Source organism: Balaenoptera ricei, chromosome 5 (assembly GCF_028023285.1).
Source record: "Balaenoptera ricei isolate mBalRic1 chromosome 5, mBalRic1.hap2, whole genome shotgun sequence".
In the NCBI taxonomy this organism is placed as follows: Eukaryota; Metazoa; Chordata; class Mammalia; order Artiodactyla; family Balaenopteridae; genus Balaenoptera; species Balaenoptera ricei.
In genome coordinates this window covers 57,077,917-57,091,777 of record NC_082643.1, presented here as the reverse complement: position 1 = coordinate 57,091,777, position 13,861 = coordinate 57,077,917, and positions in this window count along the sequence as shown.

The following is a 13,861-nucleotide window of genomic DNA, read 5'->3' as shown; positions in this document are numbered from 1 at the left end:
CACTTTTCCAGTGTTGGCACTACTCCTGTTTGGTTGTTACAAGGACAGGCCCCTGTGGTGCAATGGAAGTGGAACGGGGACAGAGCTACAAGGGCCAATACCTGGGCTCCAATTTCCATCCCTCTCCAGCCATTTAACCCAGATACCAAATATCTTAGTCTCAATTTCCTCTTCTGTAAAATGAGACTAATAATCCTTATCTGACAGGACTATGGCAAAGATTAAAAGAGTTAGTGAATAGAAAAATCTCATAACACTTAACATATAGTTGTCACTCAATGGATGCTTACTAATTCATTTATAGGAAAACCTTTTTTTACCTACTTAGGATTGGCAACCCTCCTATGAAATCCTATTTAAAATTTACTCCTTTCCTAAAACTATCCTTGACTGGCTATGCAGCAGCATTCAAGGCTCTCTGCTACACCACATTCCTTCACTTGTCAAGTACTCAGTTGGAGCTACTGTACTTTTCTCCCATTGGTGATAATACATCTCTTTGTTCAGTGGGTCAGTTCGGCCTTTGCCACAAGCAATGCTGAATTTCTGTTGACCGTAACTGACCTTTACCTGTCCTGGAATTGTAAATAGGAGGCCCTAAGTGATGGCTGTCAGTTGGATAAACTTTTACGTAACTACAATACTTGGCTTGGTTGAGGGAAAAACAAGACTGAACTGCTTCCACCTCATCACAAGCCTCTCTCATGTGAACTGAATCCAGAGCCTGAGGCCACGTTGGAGTGAGGTTAGAATAAGCACAGTGAAGAAAGTGGAAGGATCCTGCCAATTTAGACTCCTCTCCCCCACCGCATCTATGTAAAGCATGTTGATGTCTCTACCATACATCCTTTTCTCCTCCCTTGTTGTAAATTAATGTTTTGAAAACCCACAGTGTCTTTTAGGTATGTCACCCTGAACGCTGATTCAATTACAGTAGAGTCACTAATTACCGATGCTTAATTTTGCATGAACTTTATTTCTCCTGCACTTGATATGCAGAGTTAAGTGAAGAAACATACAATCCAAAAAAATGGGAACACTTATCATTTTGCCAAACAAGTAAGACTTACTACTTTCTGTCAAACAAATTAAGCTAAACTACCATGCGGCATTCAAAACCTAAACTGCTGAACATGTGATACTGAGTCTCTGATTTGTCAGCATGGCCTTTTTAACAGCACTCAGAACCAGCTGAGGAGCCCTTTTCCAGCCTCCCTATCCTTTTCTTTTATTTCATGTCTTCAGTGATTAGACTCATTGTCTTATTCGCTACAGAAGTAATTCTTAGCCATTGTACTCAACAGTAGCCATAACAACCCCTCTCAGATGTTGACAACTGAATGTTGTTGTTGCTTTTACTAACATTTTGCTCCGTTAAGAACCAGAATCTTTAAAAAATATAAAATAAAGGCAAAAGAAAGAACACATTTTCAGTCTTACATGTGAGCTATGATTAGCTGTTTTGCTGGAGTCTTACTTTTTCCAGAGCCTCCCTATGTATGCCTTCCCCAGTGTTCAGATATAGAACTGGATAGAACTGCCCCAAAAAGCAGCTGCATAATTAGCAGCAATTAACCCTGAGTGCAATTCAACAAAGGCAACACAATACTCAATTTTGCCCCCTATTCCCAACAATTCAGTCAGAATTCTAACTCTGTAATGCCAAGAGATGCTAAAAACAGGAACTACTGTCAGAACTGACAGAGAATATTAATGGAGTAAACTTAGATTTGATTCAAGGCTTAGGCTGGCTGTTATTCAAAAGATGCATTGCTAATAAAAGCAATGCTTCAGTGACTCTCTTAGATCAGCTGTCTAATGACAAGATTAAAAGTCAAAGATTCCAGTGTTATTAAGAAGAGTTGTTTTGTTTTGTTTTGCTTTTTTCACCTGTCCACCATGCCATGTTGATCATAAATGACCAGGTCATCTGTGACGAATGCTGAACAATCAGTACCAGGCATGTCCTGCTGCTATCAGACAGTGCTCAGAGCTCACCTGGCTTCCCCAAGAGATAACAGCAGTCATATGTTGTCCAGCTGCCCCCTCCCAGTTTCCACCTCCCACGCCAACCACCAGAAGAGTAAGGTTGCCAGAAAAGCTCCCAACCAATCAGCAGAATCCAGGCCAGATGGCGAGTTGTGCTGCAGGGGAAGCTAATGGCCTTATGTGACAGTGAGATCATCCTCCAGCCTTTTGGGAGAGGAGACGGTGCTACTGAATTAGCTTTGCAAAGGATCCTCTTTCAGTGTAATCAACATTTGTGGAAGGAGGAATTAGATTGTACGGTCTGTGAATGTGGCTAGCTACCTTGCACAGTCAGACACTGCTGCTCCTGATTATTATGGAGAGTGGACTTTATTTGTACAGCCAGGTCAGGTCCAAGTGTATATTTATCATCAGTGATGATGGTTTATTTCAAAGTCAACATAAAATAGCCTCCGAAGTGCAGACTCAGATTAATAGCTATAAGACAAAGACAGCTGTTTTCGGGTTGACCTTGAAATTTTGGGTTGTTAAAATCTATAGAACCCATTGAAATTTGTGAAATCTGTTGAGTTTGTTCCTCTTCTAATCAAGAAGCATCTTCTTTGCAAAGTCTGAGATTGTTTAGCTCAGTTGATTAGAACACAGTATTAATACCGGTCCTAAGAGCAACTGCCTTTGTCCTATTCTACAGCCATGAATTTCACCCCTGTACCTAGCCAGGGACATTCTCACTGCTGTTCCTAAGTACTGATAGCTTGGATGAAATAGTTCAAACCTGTGGTTACCTTTGGGAGAAAAAAAAGGCAATGCTAAATAACTGCTCTGCCACAGGCAGCAGCTTTGTGTGTTGTGTAGGCTGAAGCATCTCACTATACTAAATATTCAATAGCAAGCACTGGACCCATTTGAGATCTCTGAAAGACTGATTTTAAGTGAATTCTGATTTTCAAGTCTAAATAATACCTGCACACAGTAAGCATTTCATAAATGTGTGTTAAGTAAATGAGTAAAAGAATTTATCACCTCTGTTCAAAATCATGGGGAAACAGAGAAGAGGCATATTGTATTTAAATATATCTATCACACAAATCAAGCACATTTGAAACATATGGTATTAAATCCAAATACCTGAACTATTAAGGGCACTCAGTCTTAAAAAGAAGTATAATAGTCTTCTCTACAGCAGGATTTACCTCCTTATAAAGCAGGGTAATCAACTTTTGCTAACAGAAATTTTAATTCTGAAACAAAATTACATTTTTTTACTTCCTCTTTTCAGTAGTTTATCTCCACAAATTGCAGCCTGGGGAGCAGGAAAGGCCACATCACTAGACCACGTGTGGACCCAGGCAGTAGCATTCAGAGCATCACCTCCACCACTGGTCGTCTGTCCTACTCTGTTCTCCTACACCTTGTTTAAATGAATGGGGGCAAATGAACACTAATCCCTGAGCACAGGCTGAAAAATTTAGAGAAACCACTGGATTGGGGATTAAGAAAATTCCAAATCCCAGAAAGCACAAATTGTGTCAAAAAACAGTTTAAAGCTTTTTAACAAGATGGGAGGGATTTCATTCCAGTAAAGTTCAGGATACCTGAGTCCTTCCTAATCTCTGCAGTATACAACTATAAATATTAATGAGATATAAATGAGCAAAATATGTAAACAGGAAACTCACAGAGAATTCAAAAGACTGAAACATAGCTCACATATAAAAGAGTTATCTATGAAATAAAAAATAAAATGAAGTGAGAATACTTTTTCTCATATAAGCATTTGTACTCAAATCAAAAGACCAAATTCTCAAAAACTTATTATTGCCTTATTTAAAATCTAAGTCAGTACACATTATAAGATGGTGGTTATTTTAAATTACGATTTTGTTAGACCCAAATTGTTTATGTCAAATAAAAGGATATATACTATAACATTTGTCTCTAATTTTATTGAATAGGCATATTTCTGATACTTTATATATTCACTAGTTAGTCATCTTATTATCTTTCCATATAACTGAAGGTGCATGGAAAAGAGAAGTGTAGCCTCACATCATCAGTCATTTTTATCATCATAGGCATCATTAATCATCATCATCATCACAAAAGGCCAATATTTATTGAACATTTTCTAAGTGCCAAGCACTATGTTTACAAAATCCCTATAAGTTAGAGATTATTATTATTGTAACTTACCCAAAGTCACAGAGCTTGCTAGTACAGAATTGGAATTTAATTCAAGTCCATCTTTCTCCAAAGTCCATGCTTATGCTGATAATTAAAACATGCAACATACTTTTAAAAGCAAGAAAATATAATATGAAATGCAAAGGGAAAATATATTCTTTACATAAAATATAAATAGAATAATAAAGCCAGCTATTCAATGGGAATACAACTGGTTCTTTTTCCTATTTGTGTATATACTAAAGTTGGATAATTGGAAACAATTTCTGTCATTTATCTCTAAATAACTAAAATCCATTCCCCCTTAGAGTTGATAATATTCAAACAGTCTTTGCTAGTTGTCCTTATATTTTAAAATGTTCAAAATAACTAATTGAGGCTCCTAACTGTAGATGGTAGACTTGCTGGGTTACCACTTCCCTCCCCTAGTCCAACCCCTGGATATGCCACATAGGTAAAAGGAAAGCATGAAGATCTGAAAAACCAAAGATCCTGAGGAATCACTGGGGAGAGAGAAGGTTGTTGCAACATAGTGTTGAGAGGAAAATGAAGTCTGGGGCAGATTGGGGCTGACTGCCATAGGAGAGGGATGTGTGCAATGATAGAAAAAGAACAAACTTAGCAATCTAAACTAAGATCAAAGTAAACATAAATGTAACACATATGAAAAATATAAAATAAGCATAAACATATTTTAAAGATTTAATAAATAAGATTAACCTGAAGTAGTAGAAAGTGTTCTTAAAAAAAGAACAAAATGGAACTACAGGTAGGAAAACAGTTACCTATGAGAGAAGGAGGAAACAGGATGAAGTGAACATGGATAGAAAGTAGACCTAAATGTACATAATTATGATGTACATAATTATAAAACAAAACTAAATAATAAAAAAGCAATCTAAAATTTTTAAAGCAAAATTAAACAAATGAACCTAAAGATATATTCAGTTTGTGCATAATCAGTATGAGAGAAATCCTTCCAAATAACACTAAAACAAAGTAAACTGGCAATACGTCCTTGGAGCAATGTGTAATAAGGACAAAAAGAACTGAAAACAAGCAATTTTCAGTAATCATAGTATAGGTGGTAGTATTGATACTCATTGTATAGCTTTTGCTGTAGTATTTTAGAATAAAGCAATAAGAAATTGCCTTAGTCTAGAGATACTGGAATTAGGAACATAGGAAAAGGAGAAATCACTGTAAATAGATGAGCTAGAGTAAAAACCCTAGAGTCCTGAATTTGAGTTAGAAGTAACAATATGAATTCATAATGTATTTGATCCGAAAAATATATGTATGTATTTCCTAGCTCTAGATCAACCTAGTAGCCACAAGCTCCCTTGGTGCCCATCCTGTGGTCTCTAAATACCATCTTACACTAAAAGACAGCTCAGCTTTTTAAAGAAATATGTGACATGAGGTCTGGACTAGTAAATATATAAAATGAACTTGAAATATCTTGCCATATCAATCACTAAATAAGGAAGTTATTAAACACTTCTGAGAGTGGGCCAAAAGCACTTAGGAGCCAACTGAAGAGGCCAAAGATGGAGCAATATGAACATCAAGAAACAGTACTGCAATGCATTTAAAGATATAAAATATGGTTAAATCTATTTGTATAAAATATTTAGTATGAAACAAAACATAACAAAAACAACCTTGCTAGTCACCTTTGGAAGAACCAGGTATTGAAATAATTACTTAGAAAACTGGTATGTGAATCGAAACAATCAAGTGAATATTCTTCCTTTCCTATATTAACTAACTTCAGAAGAGGGAAAGTTTCTCATTATTGAATATTAGCTTCCAATGGCTGCTGTAAAAAATTATGACAAACTGGATAGCTTGAAACATAAGAAATTTATTCTCCAAAATTTCTGGAGTCCAGAATCCAAAATCAAGATATTGGCAGGGCCATACTTCCTCCAGAGCCCCTAAGGGAGGACCCTTCCTTGTCTCTTCCAGCTTCTGGTAGCCCCAGGTATTCCCTGACTTGGGGCAGCGTAACTTTAATCTCTGCTTCTGTCTTCATATGGTCATCTTCCCTCTGTATCTGTGTCTAAGTCTATATCCAAATTTCCTTCTTCTTATAAACACACCAGTCATACTAGATTAAGGACCCACCCTAATGACCTCATTTTCACTTGATTACATATGCAAAGAGCCTACTTCCAAATAATATCACATTCACAGGTACAGGAATTAGGACTCAACATGTCTTTTTGGGAACATAATTCAACTGATAACATAGTTTTCCAGCTAATAAATGTGAATGAGTAGGAAAGTAAAGTATCACCATTTTGCAATTCCTAATGAAGCAATGAACTAAGACAATGATGATCAATGAATGATATAATCCAAAACCTAAAAAGGCCATTATGGACCTTCTGATAGAAGTATCCAACAATTATCTATTGAGAAGTTTCCTCCAAAATTCAAAACTAAATCTGTTCAAGATTCTAGTTCTTACTACTAATTTACAGCAAATATAGATTTCACAGAAATGATTTCAAAGAACACCACAGGAATGCAATAAACAAAATTCAAACTGGGAAACAAATAATTGACTTCTTTAGTAAATAAATAAAGAGATCTATAGATTTAAAGAGATTGAAAACTCAAGCAATTGCAATATAAACTCCATATTTTGATACTGATTTCACCAATTAAACTCTAAAGGATAATTAAAGAGATGATTACATGAAAATATGGATTTTAAGTACTGATTGGATATTTAATAATGTTGAGGAATTAATGCTAATGATAACGGTATGTTTAGAAATAATGGTTTTGCCTAGAAATAAATAATTCAGATCTTTAGAGACACATGCTGAAACACTTATAGATGAAACATTATCAGGTTTTTGGTTTGCAGGGAGAAAAACAGATAAGGGTAAAAATGAAACAAGATTGGCCATGAGCTGATAAATGTTTAAGCTAGTGATGGATTCATGGTGGTCTATTTTTTTATTATGTCTACGTTTTTATGTTTGAAATGTCCCAAATTAAATTTTTTCAAAAATATATATAATAGATGAAATATAAATTCACTACTGAAATAAAAACCAAATTATTGAAGTCTAAGAACAAATTGCTGACTGGAAGATCAGACCAAGGAACTCTTCAGAAGACACTGGAAAGAAATAAAATGATACAAATATTTTTTTTAAATGTTAGGAGGTATGGAGGATGAAAAATGTTTCAGCATTTATAAAGTAGAAGCCCCAGGAAGAAAGAAAAAATGACTGAAATGAAGAAAGTATTTGAAAAAATAATGACCAAGAACTAAAGAAAGGTGTGAAGCATCAAATTTAAATAATATGATGTCAAACAAGAGATTTTTTTTTTTTTAATTCAAACAACAAAAACAAAAAACACCCATACCTGGACACATTATATGAAATTTAATAGTATAAAAATGAAAAAAAAAAAAAACTGAAAAGTTTTTAGACAGAAAAAGATCATTCAAAAGATAATTATGGGATCATTAAAATTCTCAAGAGTAACACCAGATATAAGACAACATTTGAGCAATATGTTAAAGTTCTGAAAGAAAATAAACTTCAATATAAAATTTTACATTCCAGTTAAACTATTGTTTAAATCCTGTATCTAGGGGCTTCCCTGGTGGTGCAGTGGTTGAGAATCCGCCTGCCAATGCAGGGGACACAGTTCGAGCCCTGGTCCAGGAAGATCCCACATGCCGTGGAGCAACTAAGCCTGTGCACCACAACTACTGATCCTGTGCTCTAGAGCCTCCAAGCCACAACTACTGAGCCTGCATGCTGCAACTACTGAAGACCGCATGCTGCAACTACTGAAGCCCACGTGCCTAGAGCCTGTGCTCCACAACAAGAGAAGCCACCACAATAAGAAGCCCACGTACCACCAGGAAGAGTAGCCCTCACTCACTGCAACTAGAGAAAGCCCACGTGCAGCAATGAAGACCCAACGCAGGGAAATTTACCTTCAAGATGGCGAAGGAGTAAGATGTGCAGATCACCTTCTTCCCCACAAATATATCAAAAATACATCTACAAGTGGAACAACTCCTACAGAACACCTACTGAACGCTGCCAGAAGACCTCAGACTTCCCAAAAGGCAAGAAAATCCCCACGTACCTGGGTAGGACAAAAGAAAAAAAAAAACACAGACAAAAGAATAGGGACGGGACCTGAACCACTGGGAGGGAGCTGTGAAGGAGGAAAAGTTTCAACACACTAGGAAGCCCCTTCACTGGCAGAGACGAGGGGTGGGATGGGGGAAAGCTTCAGAGCCACGGAGGACAGAGCAGCAACAGGGTTGCAGAGGGCAAAGCGGAGAGATTCCTGCACAGAGGATCAGTGCCGACCAGCACTCACCAGCCTGAGAGGCTTGTCTGCTCACCCACCTGGGTGGGTTGGGGTTCGGAGCTGAGGTTCGGGCTTCAGAGGTCAGATCCCAGGGAGAGGACTGGGGTTGGCTGCATGAACACAGCCCGAAGGGGGCTAGTGCACCACAGCTAGCCGGGAGGGAGTCCAGGAAAATGTCTGGACCTGCCAAAGAGGCAAGAGACCATTGTTTCAGGGTGCACAAGGAGAGGAGATTCCTTCCCCGTCTGCCCACAGAAGGCAGAGCACCGCCTAAACAAGCTCCAGAGATGGGCGCTTAACTGCGGCTATCACCTCAGACCCCAAAGACGGGTATGAAACACTAAGGCTGCTGCTGCTGCCAGAAAGAATCCTGTGTGCAAGCACAGGTCACTATCCACACCATACCCCCTCCGGGAGCCTGTGCAGTCCTCCATTGCCAGGGTCCCATGATCCAGGTACAACTTCCCTGGGAGAACACACGGTGCGCCTCAGGCTGTTGCAATGTCACAGTGGCCTCTGCCACCACAGGTTCACCCTGCATTCCAATTATGACTACTGTACCCCTCCCTCCACCCACCCTGAGTGAGCCAGAGCCCCTTAATCAACCACTGCTTTAACCCCCTCCTGTCTGGGCAGGGAACAGATGCCTGAGGGTGACCTACAAGCAGAGGTGGGGCCAAAACAAAAGCTGAACACCAGGACCTGTGCAAACAAAGAAGAGAAAAGGAAATTTCTCCGTGCAGCCTCAGGAGCAGCGGATTAAATCCCCACAATCAATCTGATGTACCCCACATCTACGGAATACCTAAATAGACAACGAATCATCCCAAAATTGAGGCAGTGGACTTTAGAAGCAACTGTAGAATTGGGGTTTGCTGCCTGCGACTGATTTGTTTCTAATTTTTATGTTTATCTTAGTTTAGTTTTTAGCACTTGTTATCATTGGTGGATTTGTTTATTGGCTTGGTTGCTCTTTTCTTAAAAATTATTATTATTTTTTTATGTTAATACTTATTTTTCTTTCTTTTTTTCTCCCTTTTCTTCGGAGGTGTGTGGCTGACAGAGTCTTGGTGCTCCGGCCTGGTGTCAGACCTGAGCCTCTGACATACGAGAGCCAAGTTCAGGACACTGGACCACCATACACCTCCCGGTTCCATGTAATATCAGTGAGAGCTCTCCCACAGATCTCCGTCTCAACTCTAGGACCCAGCCACACCCAACGGCCAGCAAGCAGCAGGGCTGGATGCACCATGCCAAACAACTCGTAAGACAGGAACACCCATTAGCAGAGAGGTTACCTAAAATCATACTAAGTTCACAGAAACCCCAAAACACACCAGTGGACGCAGCCCTGCCCACCAGAAAGACAAGATCCAGCCCCCCCACCAGAATACAGGCACCAGTACCCTCCACCAGGAAGCCTACACAACCCAGTGAACCAACCTTAACCACTGGGGCTGGACACCAAAAACAACGGGAACTACGAACCTGCAGCCTGCGCAAAGGAGACCCCAAACACAGTAAGTTGAGCAAAATAAGAAGACAGAGAAATACACAGTAGAAGAAGGATCAAGGTAATAACCCACCAGACCAAACAAATGAAGAGGAAATAGGCAGTCTACCTGAAAAAGAATTCAGAGTAATGATAGTAAAGATGATCCAAAATCTTGGAAAGAGAATGCAGAAAATACAATGAAAATTTAACAAGGACCTAGAAGAACTAAAGATCAAACAAACAATAAGGAACAAGACAATAAATGAAATTACAAATTCTCTAGAAGGAATCAATAGCAGAATAACTGAGGCAGAAGAACTGATAAGTGAGCTGGAAGATAAAATAGTGGAAATAACTACTGCAGAGCAGAATAAAGAAAAAAGAATGGGGGTTTCCCTGGTGGTGCAGTGGTTAGGAATCTGCCTGCTAATGCAGGGGACACGGGTTCAAGCCCTGGTTCAGGAAGATCCCACATGCTGCAGAGCAGCTAGGCCCGTTCACCACAACTACTGAGCCTGCGCTCTAGAGCCGGTGCCCCAAGATGAGAGAGGCCACCACAATGAGAGGCCCACGCACGGCAATGAAGAGTAGCCCCTGCTCACCGCAACTAAAAAGAAAGCCCACGTACAGCTACGAAGACCCAACGCAGCCAAAAATAAATTAATTTTAAAAAAAAGAAATGTATTTCCAATTAAAAAAAAAAAAAAAAAGAATGAAAAGAATGGAGGACAGTCTCAGAGACCACTGGGACAACATTAAAAGCACCAACATTCGAATTATACAGGTCCCAGAAGGAGAAGAGAAAAAGAAAATATTTGAAAAGATTAGAGCTGAAAACTTCCCTAATATCAGAAGGAAATAGTCAATCAAGCCCAGGAAGCACAGAGAGTCCCCTACAGGATAAATCCAAGGAGAAATATGCCAAGACACATACTAATCAAACTATCAAAAATTAAACACAAAGAAAAATATTAAAAGCAGCAAGGGAAGAGCAGCAAATAACATACAAGGGAATCCCTATAAGGTTAACAGCTGATCTTTCAGCAGAAACTCTGCAAGCCAGAAGGGAGTGGCAGGACATAGTTAAAGAGATGAAAGGGAAAACCCTACAACCAAGATTACTCTACCCAGGAAGGATCTCATTCAGATTCAATGGAGAAATTAAAACCTTTACAGACAAGCAAAAGCTAAGAGAATTCAGCACCACCAAACCAGGTCTACAACAAATGCTAAAGAAACTTCTCTAGGCAGGAAACACAAGAGAAGGAAAAGACCTACAATAACAAACACAAAACAATTAAGAAAATGGGAATAGGAACACACATATCGATAACTACCTTAAATGTAAATGAATTAAATGCTCCAACCAAAAGACATAGACTGGGTGAATGGATACAAAAACAAGACCCGAATATACGCTGTCGACAAGAGACCAACTTCAGACCTAGGGACACATACAGACTGAAAGTGAGGGGATGGAAAAAGATATTCCACACAAATGGAAATCAAAAGAAAGCTGGAGTAGCAATTCTCATATCATACAAAATAGACTTTAAAATAAAGACTTTTACAAGAGACAAAGAAGGACACTACATAATGATCAAGGGATCAATCCAAGAAGATATAACAATTGCAAATATTTATGCCCCAACATAGGAGCACCTCAAAACATAAGGCAAATGCTAACAGTCATAAAAGGGGAAATTGACAGTAACACAATCATAGTAGGGGACTTTACCACCCTCCTTTCACCAATGGACAGATCATCCAAAATGAAAATAAATAAGAAAACACAAGCTTTAAATGGAACATTAGACAAGAAGGACTTCATTATTTACAGGACAATCCAACCAAAAAAAACAGAATACACTTTCTTCTCAACTGCTCTTGGAACATTCTCCAGGATAGATCATATTTTGGGTCACAATCAAGCCTTGGTAAATTTAAGAAAATTGAAGTCGTATCAAGTATCTTTTCTGACCACAATGTTATGAGATTAGATATCAATCACAGGAAAAAATCTGTAAAAAAAAAAATACAAACACATGGAGGCTAAACAATACACTACTAAATAACCAAGAGATCACTGAAGAAGTCAAACAGAAAATCAAAAAATACCTAGAAACAAATGACAATGAAAACACAATGACCCAAAACCTATGGGATGAAACAAAAGCAGTTCTAAGAGGGAGGTTTATAGCAATAAAATCCTACCTCAAGAAACAAGAAATATCTCAAATACACAACCTAACCTTACACCTAAAGAAATTAGAGAAAGAAGAATAAAAAAACCCCAAAGTTAGCAGAAGGAAAGAAATCATAAAGATGAGATCAGAAATAAATGGAAAAAAAAATGAAGGAAACAATAGCAAAGATCCATAAAACTAAAAGCTGGTTCTTTCAGAAGATAAACAAAATTGATAAACCATTAGTCACACTCATTAAGAAAAGAACGGAGAAGACTCAAACAAATAGACTTAGAAATGAAAAAGGAGACGTAACAACTGACACTGCAGAAATACAAAGGATCATGACAGATTACTAAAAGCAATTGTATGCCAATAACATGGACAACCTGGAAGAAATGGACACATTCTTAGAAAAGCACAAGCTTCTGAGACTGAACCAGGAAGAAACAGAAAATATAAACAGACCAATCACAACCACTGAAATTGAAACTCTGATTAAAAATTTTCCAACAAACAAAATCCCAGGACCAGAAGGCTTCACAGGCGAATTCTATCAAACATTTAGAGAAGAGCTAACACCTATCCTTCTCAAACTCTTCCAATATACAGCAGAGGGAGGAACACTCCCAAACTCATTCTACGAGGCCACCATCACCCTGATACCAAAACCAGAAAGAGGTGTAACAAAAAAAGAAAACTACAGGGCAATATCACTGATGAACATAGATGCAAAAATGCTCAACAAACTACGAGCAAACAGAATCCAACAGCACATTAAAAGGATCAGACATCATGATCAAGTGGGGTTTATCCCAGGAATGCAAGGATTCTTCAATATACGCAAATCAATCAATGTGATAAACCATATTAACAAATTGAAGGAGAACAACCATCTGATAATCTCAACAGATGCAGAAAATACTTTTGACAAAATTCAACACCCATTTATGATAAAAACTCTCCAGAAAGTAGGCATAGAGGGAACCTACCTCAACATAATAAATGCCATATAGAACAAACCCACAGGCAACAGCATTCTCAACAGTGAAAAACTGAAACTATTTCCTCTAAGATCAGGAACAAGACAATGTTGCCCACTCTCACCATGATTATTCAACATAGTTTTGGAAGTTTTAGCCTCAGCAATCAGAGAAGAAAAAGCAATAAAAGGAATCCAAATCAGAAAAGAAGTAAAACTGTCACTGTTTGCAGATGACATGATACTATACATAGAGGATCCTAAAGATGCTACCAGAAAACTACTAGAGCTACTCAATGAATTTGGTAAAGTAGCAGGATACAAAATCAATGCACAGAAATCTCTTGCATTCCTACACACTAACGATGAAAAATCTGAAAGAGAAATTAAGGGAACACTCCCCTTTATCACTGTAACAAAAAGAAAAAAATAACTATGAATTAACCTACCTAAGGAGACAAAAGACCTGTATGCAGAAAATTATAAGACACTGATGAAAGAAATTAAAGATGATACAAAGAGATGGAGAAATATACCATGTTCTTGGATTGGAAGAATCAACATTGTGAAAATGATTATACTACCCAAAGCAATCTACAGATTCAATGTAATCCTTATCAAACTACCACTGGCATTTTTCACAGAACTAGAACAATAAATTTCACA